Source organism: Leuciscus leuciscus (genome assembly GCF_965113295.1).
Source record: "Leuciscus leuciscus genome assembly, chromosome: 11".
NCBI classification, from domain to species: domain Eukaryota; kingdom Metazoa; phylum Chordata; class Actinopteri; order Cypriniformes; family Leuciscidae; genus Leuciscus; species Leuciscus leuciscus.
In genome coordinates, this window is record NC_138735.1 from 21,408,149 (window position 1) to 21,425,391 (window position 17,243).

At 38.7% G+C, this 17,243-nt stretch overlaps 2 long non-coding RNA genes across 2 annotated transcripts in view; one reads left to right on the top strand and one right to left on the bottom strand.

The window, feature by feature from the left end:
• Positions 1 to 17,243, top strand: part of LOC309509781 — a 667,378-nt gene that overhangs the window by 547,073 nt on the left and 103,062 nt on the right. The gene's annotated exons all lie outside the window — the stretch shown is intronic.
• On the bottom strand, positions 1,488 to 16,188 carry LOC309509778. The gene is made up of 5 exons (XR_014210060.1): positions 15,852 to 16,188; positions 7,752 to 7,935; positions 6,574 to 6,797; positions 2,224 to 2,319; positions 1,488 to 1,607 (listed from the first exon to the last, which is right to left on the bottom strand). It is a non-coding gene; the product is annotated as an uncharacterized lncRNA (long non-coding RNA).

Here is a 17,243-nt window from a genome sequence, read left to right on the forward strand (position 1 = left end):
TTGCATGTTTATAGATTTCTTTTATCTTCTCTCTCCTGCTATAATCTCCCCGAGGATATCAGAGGGGAGCATCATCTCTACCAGCAACACGGCACCCAAATCCTGCCAGACAGCCTGGGCTTTGTAGGTGGCTCTCCCCTTCATCCATGGCCTTTGTCACATACACACACCCGCCCTTTCGCTGAGCCCCCTACACGGCCAAGCCGCGAGCCCCGGCTCCTGGCTTTCAGCTCTCTCCCTGAAGTTAGCTTCAGCTACTTGATCCGGCCTCGTGTTCTTCACAGGCCCCGACATTTGCCGGGGCCTATTATCCTGGCGGGGGCCTTATCATATTCTCCCATCAGAAGCTGCAGGAGATGGCAAGAGATGGAAGTGCTTTAGACTCCCCCGTGGTCACCGCCAGTGTCACCCTTCCCTCCCTCCTGTTAAGGCGCTCCCCGCTGGCCTCTTTCTTCCTGGAGATCTCTCCAGACGCACCAATCGCACCTTCCCTTCTCATCCTTCGGCCCTCCAGATCTCTTTAAACGGCTCCACCATCTGTGGAGGCTAACCCCACAAAGGCGGGCCCATGATTAGGTTGTCAGGATTTATTAAGTTAAGAAGTAGCAAAGTTTTTCCTGACGACCTCTGAACTCTTTCTCCGAGCCTCTTCCACCCGCTTGGTTGCGATAGCTGGCCCTGACCCAGGGCTGCACACACCCAACGCTAATGAATTTGGCCCAATTCATCAAAACCTGGCAGATTTAATCAAACCGACATGAGGGATGAAGACTCTTGCGTTATTTCACACACACTTTGCTTGCGTTTGTCAGAATTAGGGTAGCCCTAAGAGGAAACCAATAAAACACTTGGAGAAAATACGTAAAATAAAAACATTCATACCAAGGATGATAACTATAAAGATAAAGTCCACACCACAAATATAACGATAACTGTAAAGTCACTGAAGAAATCATTCTAATTCTATAAGAATAGGGAAGGCCACAACACAACTACAACATCAATGGCACAAAAGGAATTATATTATTGGAATAATACAATTTTTTTCCAGCTGATGAATGATTAAAACATTAACAGCCAATCAGAATCCACCTGACATTAAAACGCTTGAGCATTTAAAGTGGCAGATGAGATGACAAAACTGTAGCACGCAGTTAGAATAAACAGACCGCTATCGTCTGTTGGTGTGGACGCTAATATAGTTATTAACATGCTTGGTGTGGTTTGGTCTTTAAAATGAGAGTAATTATGAGCTATAATTCTGGAGAAAAACATGCACTTGGCTTGGACTTTGTGAAATATTCTGGACACAATAATACTGTTCATACAGCAAAGCAAAGCAAATCTTTACGTTTAATGACAGAGCGCTGTGCCGTGGTAAATCCAATGCATTTGGTATTGATTTTTCCAACCATCTGTATTCCTCATATCTTCAGTGTTCATTATGTCACGTTAGACACCCCCCTTCCCCTTCCCCTTCCCCTTCCCCGAGAGGGTCTTAGTGAGTTCTCCCCCCTCTCCTTTCTTGGCTGGTGGAGACGGTGATATCTGCTCATCGCTCAGACACCTGCTTCGCGGACTCTGTGATCTCTGCCCTTCATTTCATACTGGGGATATAATTTAGTGCCAATTAGTGCCAGATGTTTGAACACTAATCACAGCAGGAATATAAAAAAAGATATCTCATGATACAAATTTGTGCACGCTATGAGGAAGGTGATGTGTGATCTAAATATAAGTGCATTTTGTCTTACTGCACTGGCAGATTTTTCACTTTTCATTTTAAAGTGAAAGTTCATCTGAAAATGAATATTCTGACACCATATGCTCACCATCATGTTGTTACAAACTGACTGACTTACTTCTTGTGGAACAGAAAAGAAGATATTCTGAGAAATGTCACAGTGTTTTCTGTCCATACAATGAAAGTAAATGGGGTCCAGTGTTGCTTTGTTTTAGACCCATTTTACTTTCTTTTTTTAAAACATCACGCACTTACATTCAGCTGTAAGCTGTATTACTCAAAAATAAATCTGTATACCTCAAAAAACATTTAATATTACTGAATATTGATTTGATCGATTGATAACATCTGATATTCCCAAAGGTTCCCAGAGCTGAAGAGTCTCATTATCAGACTCATCTCACTTATCAGAGCGCCTCTCAGAAAATCCACTGCAGTATATACTTTATATCTTATGTTTATTCAGTGCTTCTACTCACCATGTGAATTATTGAAGGAACCAGCATATGAGTGTGAGGAATGGAAACATGACCTCCAAGACCAGTAGTCCACCACAAACCAGCACTAGTACATCACTAAAGATGAGTAAAAATAAAATAATTACCATTTAAAACCACATGTAGTCAGCAAATCTGTTAAGCACTTGTGTTCTTTTGATAGCACAATGTAAATGTAATAACAACAAGAATAACCTTTTTCCAAATGATATGTTCCTCAACCTAAAGTTCAAATGTATATATATATATATATATATATTTTTTTTTTTGGACACATTAAATTGATTAAAAGTGACAAGACGTTAATAATTTTATTAAAAAGTTTATTTTTCAAATATATAGGCCTACCGGGCTTCTTTTGAACTTTGTATTCTTTCATCAAAGAATCCAGAAAAAAAGTATCACAGTTTACACAAAAAATATTAAGCAGTAAAAGGTTTTAAACTGATGATAATAAGAAATGTTACTTGAGCAACAAATCAGCATGATTTCTGAAGGACCATGTGACACTGAAGACTGGCGTAATGGATGTTGAAAATTCAGCTTTGCCAACTCACAAATGAATGACATTTTAAAATATATTAAAATAGAAAACAATTATGTTAAATTGTACCAATATTTCACAATATTACAGTTTTTACTGTATTTTTGATTAAATAAATGCAGCCTTGGTGAGCATAAGAGACATCTTTCCAAAGAAATAAAAAATCTTACTGACCCTAGACTTTAGAATGGTAATGCATATTATTGAAGCTTTAACCTCCTCCTTTAAGCAGGCACAGACCTTTCAGAAACATGCCTTATCCAATACAGCAGTTACCCAGCAAAAGCACATTGTAAAAAAATCAATCAATCAAAAATCCATTAAATAAATAGCAACAGTAAGGCAAAAGAAATTTAATGAAGTTAACATTTTATTAATCATAAGATTTTTTGAGATTTCAGACCTAAAGGGGCTTATTTGCAAATCCTAAACAAACTAATCTTCTAACACAACCACTGAAATTGAGCATCCCTATAACAGTAACGATGAAAACTGTCCATTAAAAATAAGTGACATGATAGCAGACGCAGTCACGTTTAATTACAAATATTGTATTATCTGCACCAAACTGGGGGCTGGATTAGACTCAGATGAAGATGGAGATAGGCAGTTGTCTTTGAGAGTATGACAGGTCAGTGACTGAGCTTCTTATTAAAGGCGAAGGGGTTTAAGAAAGATGAACGAATGAGCCCTTACTGAAAAAAAGAGCAGGTGCACTTGATCTCACCATATACACCTTACAAATGAAGGAGAAAGCCATCCACTTTCAAAGCCGCCCTTATTTCATGTTTGTGTTTGCTTAATCTATCGTGATGGAAGGAACATTAGCATAGAAACTAGCACTGGTTAAGGCAGGACGGAGGTCTGGATTGAGTCTCATAACTCCTCACATGTAAAATCCCTTGTCACTACACCAGGGATGAGATCTATTTTATATCCCAATTAGACTGCTAGACTGGGATGGGAAATGTCCTCTGGAAAAGAAAAAGGGTGTAGAAATGGAAGCTGAGGAAACGCACAAGAGGCCAAAAGAGAGAGAACAAGCTCCGATATTTTAAAAAAAAATGCAGAAAAGTCGTGGACAACAATCTCAGCCGCGCTGGCCGCCGCTGTCCACTCCGCAGTGAGATTGATGTGCTCAATCGCGAGATTTATCCCGTAATGTTTGCAATAAGATTCCAGCGCCGAGGCCCAGTTGGCCGCATCAGGCTGCCCAGAAAAAGGCAGCCCGGTCTGCCAGGGTAATTTGTCCTGATGTAGTAAATAACAGGGTATAATGAAAATACCCCTGATGCATTCAGGAGCCCTGATTGATGCGGGATGAAGGAGGCCTGTGGAGGAGAACTCCCTATCTTCACATTTACATACTCAGACCCTCTGCACAGCCACCCTGACAGCTGCTGCCAGTGCTCCACACAATTTTAAAGCAGTTATGAATTACCGCTGACCCTCCCTGCCCCCACTCAGTAGTGCAGGAGACGGAGGCATATTGAAAGTCATCAGTCTGTGGCAGTCATTCTTTTTAGCATGATGTGGTGGGCTTGGGGGCTGAAGAGAGGTGGATTGGTTTCAATCACACACACAAAAAAATGGGGGAAGAGATGGATGCGGGTTACAACAACAACAAAATCCTTCTTGTGAACCAGCATATTTGCGAGTCTTTTAAATGACAAAAAAAGGGGCTGAAAAAATGCTTCTATTTTCTATTGTTTATTTATTGGGAAGATTTCATATTCAGCATATGGAAGCTTTTTCCGCCACGGAATAGAATATAATAAAAAAAAATGCAATTGTGACATCTCACAATTCGGACTTTTCAGAGTTTACACCTCGGAATACACTTGTTTTTCCACAGAATTTTGAATTTACATCTCGCAATTTTGACTTTTCACTGAATTTTTTTTACTTTTTCCCCTCAGAATTCAGTTAAAATATTGCATATTACATATTCCTAACCTGACCACATCCACATACAGAATACTGAGGGGGGAAAAAAACTCTAAGTAATACAATATACTTCTATATCAGCAAGAATTGAAATTCCTCCGCTTCCAGGCTGACTTCTGCATGCTGTACTGGTGTTGCTGTACCAATTGCTGTATCAAGCTAAAGCAAGACCGGTATTCACATTTTCAAACATACATTCACCCTTATAGTCACTCAGAGCGATAGGACGTTCAGGTTCATTTTTTGCTAATGCACGTTCCTTACAATTATGTTTAATTGTGTGTATTTGCCGCCCTAAAAGAAATCTCGGATAAAACATCAAAAGGCGACGTCTGAGATAAAAGGTTTTTCCAAAAAGCTTCACATTTACGGTGCGGCTATAAAAAAAATTAAGGCAAGGAATATTTGCTGATTTTTTTCCAATCAACACCACCCGTTTGACACTGTCTGAAAATGTATGTAAAGTTAAGGGTGGTTAGGCTCTCTAATCAGGCCTATTCATTACAGCCCTGGCTTTCAGAGCCCTGGTCTGGCTTTTTATTAGCCATGGTGACAAGGCGATGCAAGAGGAGAAGACGACAATGAAAGGTTACAGTGATGAAATCTTGAATGCTCCTCACTCATGTATCCTTTCGACATCTCCTCAATAATTAACTGTGGGGGTGAAGGGTACGGGGGTGAAGGGTTTTCACTTTTGGCCTTTTTAGACCTTTGAAATGCATATCAAACACAGGCCTGCTTCCATTCCTGACAATATCGTTTTAGTTTCCTAGTTTCATATCTCTTTCAGCCAAGAGTGAATACGAGGAAACAGAAATTAAGCAAGCACCGAGTGCAAGTAATATTGGCCATTGACAAGTAAATAAAACTGTTACTAATTGGTGACTTTATTAGGTTTCAACTGCAAGATAGTCTGACCATCACCATTTTTTTTTTGACGTAGACAACATGAACAAATCAAATCACACTTACACTATCGTTCAAAAGCTAGGGGGTCAGTAAGATTTTTTTTATGTTTTTGAGAGAAGTCACTTATATGACAAAAATGCAATATTAGCAATAATATTTTCTTGTTTTAATACAGTTTAAAATGTAATTTATTCTTGTGATGGCAAAGTTCCTCCTTCATTCCTCCAGTCCTCAGTGTCACATGATCCTTCATTCCAGTTTGCTGATTTGGTTTCTTAAGAAATAATTCTGAGTGGAAAGCAGTTGTGCTGCTTAATATTTTTTGTGGACCTGTGCATATGATTATTTAAAGAATAGAAAGATGAAGCATTTATTTGAAATAAAGATATTTGATTTCACTTTTGATCAGTTTATCTGGGATGAATTTTTTTTCCCCTCTATAACCCAGAACTCCATATAGAGACACATAGGAAACTATTACTCGCATGAAGCCACCATTATTATATATTACACATGCGTGAGTAACGTGGAATTAAAAAAAATACTAATTTATGCAAATATTGTTCATATATATGTATCGTTTAATTTCATTGTATATGCATTTATATGTATTTGTAAAGAATTATGCAAAACTTGCCAGATTTAGTGTGCTTCCTTGTTGATAATGTATATAATGTCTTTGTGAAGGGACCTTTCTCTATTTTTTATCCAGTTAAAACTGTTTTAAGATATTTTAAACACACATTTGACAAGACAAATAACAACGTTAATTTCTTCAGTCATTTCTTTTCTCAATCTAACAGATATGAACCTCTACCCCCACTTCCACTCCATCAGAGCATGAGAATTAGTAAATATTCTTTGCTGCCATTCTATAATATTTGACTCGAACAGCGCCAGAGCACACAGAGATTGAAAATGGAGAATGACACCTCAGGAGGAAGTCAGCATCTGCAGTCTGCATGCTTCTCGGGGTTCAGTCCAAGACAATCATGTAATGTATCATTCATATTGCTGCAATGCTGCTGCTGCAACCCTCATTTTCTCAGTTGCGGCTGTCCGCGAATGAGAATCCAGCAAACGCTCCCCGTCGTCATGTTCCCCCCATCATTCAACCCACAGTGCTCTTCTTCAATCTGTCACCTAGAGAAATGCTCTGCAACACATACACACACACAAAAGCAATCCGATGGCAAATACAGATTTACACAAAAACAATGCTGTTACAATGAATGTAAATCAATATTAACGGTCAACAAGTACTCTGAAAATGAAAAAATAAATGTTTTCTCATAACTTTCCCCTATTTAACCTTGAAAACAGAATGCTGTTGTAATTTTAAACAACATCACAGTTAATCTTCTAATTCTTACAGTCATTTTTAGCAGAAGAAAAACAGAAAGGCACATTTATTTGACCTCTCTTTTGCCTACTGAATAGAGCATCCAATTCTGCCTCCACATAAATGGACAAAATGATCCTTCATTTTAAAACCTAATCAGCGGAGACCATTAAAGGTAGGGGCGAGATATTTCTTGAGCTATGGCTGATTATCATTCTGAATGAAGGACTTGTTTGGCACCGTCCCAATGGGGCAGGAGTCATTCTTCAAGGTGACACACCTCACTAGAGGAATACACTCGCAATTTGCAATTGAAAGGAGTCAAATATACATGGCCATCCTCTGCCTGCCCAGATGGAAGAGGTCCATGTATATTCACAAGCATCCAGATGGACTCTACCCTTTATCTGGGGAGGCTAAACATGGACATGGATGGCTGACTTTCTGTTTGCAGCTTTAATAAGACAGGGAAATTATCGATAGCAAAAGTACATAAAGGGAGAGCGAGATGAATTAACTCAAAAGGAATGAATAACAGGGCCCTACCTAAGTGGCCCGCAGGTCTGAAGGAAAGGCCACGCTTGCACGCGAAATTAACGAGTTGGTAGAAATCTCATTTTGGAGGGTGAATCTGACAGATGTTTCAAACTTCAACAGAGTTTGGGGTTAGAGGCGAGAACTTCTGACAACAATTTGAATGAGGAAATCCTATTCCAGTCTACACACAGGCTCTGCCTGGAAGAAACTGGCAAACCATACAGTAATCACCTTATCCATCATGGTAATCCTACATACACAAGAGGCTTTGGGCTGGAAGATTCTTCTCCTCCCTTTTTATGAGAAACATGAAGTCATATTCTCTCCGTAGCTCAGGTATTCAGTATTCCTCTCTCTTTTGTGTGTTAGAGCTGTGCCGACCGAATGTGTGTGAGCGTGAGGTTAACGTCATTAGCTGTAAGGTAAGCAAACAAAACACACATTTTATTACTTCAAGACAAACATTAGCGATGACAATGCAAGCAAAAGCGGAGAAATCTGAATCTTGAAAGGAATCTTTCCATCCTGAACTCTTTCACTCTTATCAATATGGCCGAATGAGCTTTGCGAGGGACAAGCTTTTCTCGCCGGATGCATCAGCAGAATTTAGCCAGGTGGTCAAGCCCGGTGCACACAGGTGGGTCACCTTGCAGTGCATGCTGGGATTCCCCATATGGATAATCACGCTCCTTAATACCAATACAGGCTTAGACACAGCTCTTTAGCTACACTAAAACCACTAACACCAAAATGCGCAAAAAGGCAACTGCTGACTGTAGCTTGTAGCTTTAATCCATCAAATGTATTGTAGGTGAGATTCTAATCAAGAAATCGTTGAAATCAAAGATAAACCAGCTGATCTTAAGTAACCTGTCATTAAATGTGCCGAAGTAAAGTATTTTTCTTTATTTTCAGAGCAAACAAGACTTATAATATTAATATTTTGCGATAACGACCTGCTGATTGTAAATGATCCCACATATGGATCATGGCCACTCACCATGGATTTGAGTTTAAATTAATTTTAGAATCTTTCCTGTACATTATATTATCTCAAAGCTTCCACTAAGGAAATAACAGTCCACTACAACATACAAAACAACTGGTCTAGCCAAAAAAAGACAAATATATTACAGTATTATTAATACAGAGATCCTCTAATGATATTCACAACAATCGATGACGGCAGTTGTGTATGAAACAAGAGGGAGCGAGTCTGCAGTGTGGCAAGAGAAACATGAAAGCCAGTGTTCGCATGAGCGGTCTGGCATACAGTGCTGCCCTAGGCAAATATTAGTGAATATTAGGAAATATTAGACTACCAATTGTCACGACTGACCAATCAGAATCAAGTATTCCAGAGAGGGGTGTGAGCGGTCATATGATGTGCTCAAGTCATGTCAAAAAGATTGTTTTTACGAGTTGAACACACACAAACAGCACCACAAAGTTGTAATTACGAATTTGAACCCAGAGTTTCCGAGTTGGGGCCGTGTTAGCGAGAAAACATGGCTGACACAATGGAACATTGACATTTAATGGTACATTTGTTGAAATGAATGAAATAATTAAATGTTCATTTACAATAAAAATCGCATGTACAAAATATATAGTATTAATCTATAGGCTAAAATATATAGAGATTCCGTTACTAAATTGATCCACCTTAATATATTGAGTAAAAACATAAAAGCAAAAACACACCTGATACGCTTCCATCATTTCTAATTGTTCAGTAGTAAACAATTAAAAAAATGTTTTGTACTTTTGGTAGAAAAGGTACATCGTAACTTGATCTCATGGGAAAAAGTAACTGTGTTACGAGGTGGGGATTCTGTATGACTTCGTACGATGTGAATTGTACAAACGTACGATTATTAGTAAGGGTGTCACGATTTCGATTTTAAATCGAAATCGATCGAAATTAATGCTCAATCTCGATTATCGAATCAAAAAATGGAATCGTCGATGCCCCATATGTCATGTCAGCTCGGCTTGCCTGTAATAGGTAAAACTCCTTTTCTCGAGAATATTGAAGCCTTTATTTTAAAACGCATTGCAGCTGCACAGCGAGAGCATCATAGCTCGTCTGAGCGAGCTGATTGGCTGTGCTCATAGACAGTATATAAACTGGACACAGCGACCCCATTGGATTCAACGGAGACAAGTGAAGTCAATTAGAAGCTCTTACTTCCTGGGGGTCGAGCGTACTGCGCAGACTCAAACTGAGCTTGACGACGTAGATGTGACGTGAGCAACCCGTCCGTCTTCTAGTAGCTGTGCCAAGAGAAATCTGAATCATTCCCTTCCGAAACCTGCAGAGACGGAGAGTGTGAGTAGGAGGTGTCCATGAGCTAGGAGCAGGAGAAACTTTTGCTATGTATTCTGATTAATTATTTTGTCACTTTGCCTCCACGTCCCCCCGATTGCGCGCGAGCTTCTCCTCCTGTCCATACGGTAATTCTCTACTGTGCGACAGAGAGTCGCGTGGTTATGACGCAATCGTTAGCCTATTTTTACAAAAACTGCTGCTACGGGGCCATAACGTAAGATAAAAGGTAATGGAGCCTTTTATACATTTTCGTGTTTCTTTAGAAATAAATAATGGACAAATGGAGTCTTTAAACGCCTCAGATGTAAAGTTATTCGCTGTCAAAGTGACGCCAAAATGAATGGGAGTCAATGGGATGCTAACAGCAGGTGGGGGTCCGCTAGCCAATGGCGGCGCCCGGGGAAACATCAAAATAATATGAAACCCTGCCCCCTTGGCTGTGCTGCGGCAACTGCACGAACCTATGGCGAGTAGGAGCGCTTGGCGCCCTGCCAACCTCGAGCGCGCCAATTTGGACGCGGCTGAAGTGTATAAATTCAGAGAAAACTCGCCAAAGGACTTTAGGTTTAAATCGACTGAAGCGAAGTACCTGATATGAGCAAAATAGCACGGCAAGGCAACACAGTACTCGTTCCCTTATCTCTAAGGGAACCGAGGTTACGCAAGTAACCAAGTACGTTCCCTTACGAGAACGTTCTCTCGTACTGCGTTGCAAGCGCTGTGGGAACCCAATTTAAAACGCTGTGCTATTCGCCTGTGACTGCTCTGAGGAGTCCAGGGAGCCCCGGGACTATAATAGGTAATAGGTTATATTGTTTAAGTAAATTATTGTTACATTATGTTGTTAAACGTTTTAAATTTGACAATGTAGTGTGTGGTACATTGCGAACAAAGTTCAGATATTATTATATTGCATAAAAGTCTAAAAATGGCATAGCTTGTGCCTTCAAAAAATTTTTTTTTAAAATCGAGAATCAAATCGAACCGTGACTTTAGAATCGAAAATGTAATCGAATCGAGGATTTGGACACCCTTAATTATTAGAAAAATAAGCATGACTGTCCGCCCCCAACCATTCAAATTTATACAAATTAGCCACCAATTCGTGAAAATGTAAAATAGTTATGAATTGCATTGAGATTTTGTTGTAAATCTTCATCTTGCTCTGACCAAAGTGATCACACCTGATGTCGTAATTATGACTTCACAACTCATAAATACAAACTTACCAGTCTTTTGCACCACTCTTTTCCTCCAGCAAATCGGCAACTAAAACAACGTAGCATGTGCAAATAAACATCACAATAAAGCGGGTGCGATTCATTCTTTGTGAATATTCCCCTGAGTTTTTCTCCTAGTCAGAGAATGACATTTTTACTGATGATATTTGCACATGACACTAAAAGAGATTATCTGGCAAGCGCCCATGATCATGCACACAATAAGAATGCATTAAAACAAATTTAGCTGAAGATTAAGACAAACAGTGACCCCTCTCTGAACTGCAGAAAAGAAAATGAAATCACACAAATGCTTTCTAAAGAGTATTCCACATTAATCCTTATATAGCGTTCCGTGACTCTACCCTTTTTACACAAAATAATCTCACACGAGAAAAAGCAACATACAAAATCAATAGGCAAAATGGGAAAATGCTTTTCTGGGTCACATTTGAATATATCTTTTGGAGCTATTGATTTGTTTTTTGAGTGACCCAGCTCGGACCATTCTTCGCAATTAACACGCAGGGAAAATTAAATTCGGAGGGGGAACTATTACACATGTGGCCAGTTTTATTGGATAGATAAATGAGCTCGGGCTCTGATAAAGAAGGGCGGAGTTCACCATAAGTAAGATTTATAATCTGACTCCAGGAATCAAGTAAATTAATTTTGCTATATTAAACTCAACCTTTAACCCACTCCGTCTCTGATTACCATCCGTCCAGACTCGTGCACTTGAGGCCGGAGCAGACAAAGGACTTTGCAGCAAGGTGGGGGGATGGGAGGGGGGGTAAAAGCGATAGAAAAAAAAATAAAAAAGATTGAGAGACTGATGATATTTCTTCAGCTCTGTGCTGCACATATCTCTCGCCCCATACATGAATTTTCAATTATTTGAGCACGTGCAGACGTGCTGAGCAGAGTCAGAGAGCATGGAGCCTTACAGATGAGCAAAGCATTATCACACATGCTGAGGCTCTCTGCTTTAAATATTCTACAGTGCCAAGTAGTATCATCCAATCTGCCGTCATAGCACACCTCTAAAACCTTCACTCTCTGGCTGGGGCGCAATGTGCCGAATCCCAACAGAACATTTGTCATTTCACATCACAACTAAAACTATATTTCTCTCAGACCTCAGCGCCACAGCTGCACATACAGCGTGGGTCCAAAAATTTGAGACCGCATTGGAAATCTGGGATTCGAGATCTAATTTAAACCTGGAAGCAGAAAGCTTAAAACGAACGAATAAGAAATACATTAGAGTCTGCACTATTTCCAGATCACTAATCATGTAAGCAAATTGTGACATTGTCCATGAAGTCACTAAAGGTCAGATATTTTTGCTTCCAATGATGCACAAGATGCGTTCATCCTTAAAATAACGCCGGAAAACAATATCATCAGGTTCTACACAAACTTGTGCAGCCGTGCTGCTGTATTAATAAAGCAAAAGATGTACATTTTTCAATTGAAGTTATACTGATAATATCATTTGTCATGAAAAGAAATGATTAAAATAAAAGCACTTTTCACTAGCGGTTTCAAACTTCTCTACTGGTTGACTAACACATCCACACACATACATCAGTAGAATAAAGTGTTAGGTTACACAAAGATTCGAGCTTGCTCCAGTACGGGCCTCTGAAGTTGACAAAGATGGAAAAGGTGCTTGAAATTCAGAGGATTTCCGAAACCTTAAAGCTTTCAATAATTCATCTTGTATCTGTAAAAAGGAAAGGGAGAAAGTGAGGAGAAGTAGAGGTAGACGGGTAGAAGCGGTCCGGGGTCCATACCAGAGACCTGTGAGGCTGTTACCTCCACTCCGTTAAGCAGAAACAGAGACGGCAATAAATAGCCCTTTATTTGTTCCACTAGATTGTTCTAGCATTCAAGCTCAACTTAATCGCTGGCCAACCAGTAAACATCTCTGAGGATTTAATTACAGAGGTGTACTCACACAAAGAAATAATAAATGGATTACACCACACATGGAAATATAATCTTTAAATAGAAAACAGTTCACATTGTTTAAACTGACTTGAAGCAGTACGACTATATGTTTTTAAAATTATTATTTGATCAGGTGAGACTAGGGCTAGTCGTCACACTTTTTCATACTTCAGTGAATATTTCTCATTCTAGGTTTATTTTTGAAAGCCAAATTCTGCACTGGCACATACCTTGAAGTCTTATCTACAAAAAAAAGTAATTTTTCACAATAGAACCTGCAATTAAGCAACCTATCATACAAAACCAAATAACAGAGAAAAAACATATCAAGCAACAAATATTGTAAATACATTTATAAGATTTAAAAACATGTGAGAACTTGCCCCAACCTAGTTATGGAGAAATAATCTTTTCCTGAGAACCCAGTTTAAACTTTCAGTTAAAATCCACCATCATAACACAGTTAACACTTGCCTGAATATGTCTGTGTGGTTTTATTGCACTGTAAAACGTTATTATAACAATATCTTTGTGTCTATTAACTTGATTTAATGTAACAATTTCATTTATTGTAGTCATTTATACTGATTTAAATCCCAATTCATTCTGCATCAATTATTAATTTCTGTGAAAAATAAAAAGTGCAAATGAACTCATTACTAGAGGATGCCACTTAACTTTAACCTAAACATGTATGAATTTATTATTTTTAAAAAAGCAATTATTTTTTTATTGGTCGAAATATTTTACAATGCATGTTTATTTATTTACCCAGAGGCTAAAAACATATGATGGTTTTCTGATATTAGTTTGGAGCGAGGACATAAAATGTATAATACAAAAATTCACAAAAATTATACTAATTTAAGATGATATTGAACTAGTTGTCTCAAGCCACTGCTAGAGAAAACACATTTGTACCTCTGAAAGAAAAATGCATAAGATAGTCAGATATTATGCTTGCATTTTACTTATAGTATGCATACTAATTTATATCGATCCATAAAGTTAGTAAAAAAAAAAAAAATCTGGTGAGCCCTGCTTGGCCTAAACACCATTGGCGACGATTCCAGTGGACTGTGCCTTTGAAATGCACCAAAATATTGTCAACACGGCCACAATCGATAAGCATCACTCCACGCCACTCTCTGCAACCTTTTTGAAGTCGCTATTAATCTGAGAAGAGAATCAAAGCTCCTAGTCACTTCTTATCTCATCCGCGTGCCCTTCTAGAATATTCATAAATGATTTTTGAAGCCTTTTGTAATTCATTGTAGAGAGACAAAAAAAGAACGGACTCATCCTGGCCTTTAAGTGCAATAATTCCATTTCTTCTTTGCTATGTGCCCTGTCGATAGCATTCATAATTGATAGCTCTCCGGAGCGCCTCAGGACACATTAAGTTTTATTCCTCTCATTCGTCAATATATCTGACCAGGTAGATTTCATTATTGACGGCCGCCGGCCACATTGTGTTGTATAATTAAGTTCAACTTCAAAACTTCAAACTCTTTTTCCGTTCTCCCCGCGCGCGGTTCAACAGGAAGCGTTTGAAATGACCGCTTGGCGCTCTTAATTTAAACTGCTGTTTCATTCCTCTCGGTGGGTGTCTATTTTATTGTTAAAGGTCACCCTCATTTGTCCGAGCCAACAAAGGCAGCCCTTAAAGTTGCGGGTGCTTTTTGACAGACAGTGGTCCTCTGTAAGTGATGGCCTTAAGGACAGGCATGGCACTGAGACACACTCTCTCCACAGCGAGGGAAATAACAGATAACAAATCACACAAACCCACACTTCTCTTCCTGGCATGATTGACGACTTCACAGAGGGCACAACTTTTCAATGTCCTCAGATTAAAAACCCCTCAAACAAATGAGGGCTAAAAATACTAGCTCAAGGCGCCGGGAGGGAGAGCCACCGCTTGCACGTATCTTTAAAAGAGAGAGAGAGAGAGGGGTAATATGCGACATAAAGAAAGAATATATATGTTAGCAAGAAACTTGGGGAGAAATATAACGCTTCATCCCGATCACTCAGTCATTCAGATTAGAAATCTCAAAGATAATACTGTACGTGCACCCCAAATCTGATATAACATTGAAGCCGTTTTGCTGCTTTTCGAATGCATTGCTAAACTGACCTCACGGTTTAAGATTCACATGAGGGGGGGAAATGATCTATAGCTGGTTATTAAAAAAGTTTGATTTTACTGGTATCACACGACCTTAGCGTATATGACCTCTATTTTCACAAATGGCACAGGTCTCTTTTTTAATAGAGTCATGCTGAGCTATATATCCCTCAGTTGCTCTCATAAAGCAAAGCAACCGACTGACTAATACCTTCGCATTTGCGGCATGCTTGGGTTTTTTTTTCCTCTCGCTCTCAAATGAATGATACCGCACATGCTTAAACACACAAAACAAACTCAAAACAGCCCGATGCCTCATTTCCGACCCCGATTCATCGGCACAAAAGCAAACAAGCAAGTTTCTCGTCTTTCGCATGTGTGACACGGAAAGCATCTTTTAAAAAATTCGAATGGCAAGCTGTCAGAAGACAGTAATTCTAGACCACAAGGTGTTTTAGCACATTGATAATGCTTACAAATAATCGCTAATGACTAGGAGGAAGAAATATACGAGCGCAGGGAACAGGTCGCCCTGTTAATGGTTAAATTTTGCACAGTTCAAAAACAAACAGGGCAAATGTCATTCAAGCAGAAAATTGTATATATCACTGAATATGACAATTTCATTTGAGAGCATCAGAGTCCAGTAATCGAAAATGACAGAGGCAAACAAAGCATCAATCATGGCTGACCTTTTGGAGCTTTATTATCCTACTGGATGTTCAAGGAAATCTGAAGGCCTCCGTTACGCAAAGCCAGCACAAAAACGGTCACATCAAAGGCTGAATTTACTCTGAAACAACATGAAATGAAAAAGATTGGTTCATCAAATACAAAAATACATGTTCTTTAATCAAAAATAGCTTTTTGCAAAGTAGTATATGCTTTTATATGTGGGATCTAAACATAAGACCACAAGTGAAATTTAGGGATGCACAATGTATTGGTTATCATTCAATACCTTGGTTGGCTGATATTGAATATTTAACTAGCTAGATTTAGATAAATCAAAGAAGTGATTGTCTACAATTGATATTAAACTGGCAACTGTGCATATGTGAAATATTATTACAATTTAAAACAATGGTTTTGGATAAAAACCGTATCAAATCAGAATATTAGATTATTTCTGAAGGATCATGTGACACAAAAGACTGGAGTAATAATGCTGAAATTTCAGCTTTGCATCACAGAAATAAATTATATTTGAAAGTATATTAAAATAGAAAACCATTATTTTAAATTATAATAATATTTCACAATATCACCGTTTTTTTCTGTATTTTTGAGCACATAAATGTAGGCTTGATGAGCATAAGAGACTTCTTTTAAAAAACATTATAAACTGACCAACTCAACAGAAAGAGTCTAACATTTACATTCACACAGAGAACCACCGCACACACATTCACACATTAGTGACAAACACACAGATACAGTGCCCTCCACAATTATTGAACCCCCTGGTAAATATGATCAAAATGGGCTGTAAAAAATAAATCTGCATCGATTATCCTTGTGATCTTTCATTCAAAAAATGTGCAAAATTCTAACCTTTCATTGAAGTAAAAGAATTGAAAGTGGGGGGAAAATCACATTATGAAATAAATGTTTTTCTCCAAAACACGTTGGCTACAATTATTGAAACCCTTTTATTAAATACTTTTTGCAATCTCCTTTTGCCAAGATAACAGCTCTGAGTCTTCTCCTATAATGCCTGATGAGTTTGGAGAATAACTGACAAGAGATCAGAGACCATTCCTCCACACAGAATCTCTCCAGATCCTTCAGATTCCCAGATCCATGTTGGTGCTTCTTCTCTTCAGTTCAGCCCACTCATCAGGTCAGGGGACTGAGACGGTCATGGCAGAAGCTTCATTTTGTGCTCCACAACAAATTTTTGTTTTGATTTTGATGTTTGTTTTGGATCGTTGTCCTGATGGAAGATCCAACCACGGCCCATTATAAGATTTCCAGCAGAAGGCGTCAGGTTTTGATTTTTTATCTGTTGATATTTGATAGAATCCACAATGCCATGTATCTGAACAAGAAGTCCAGGACCTCCAGCAGAAAAATATGCCCAC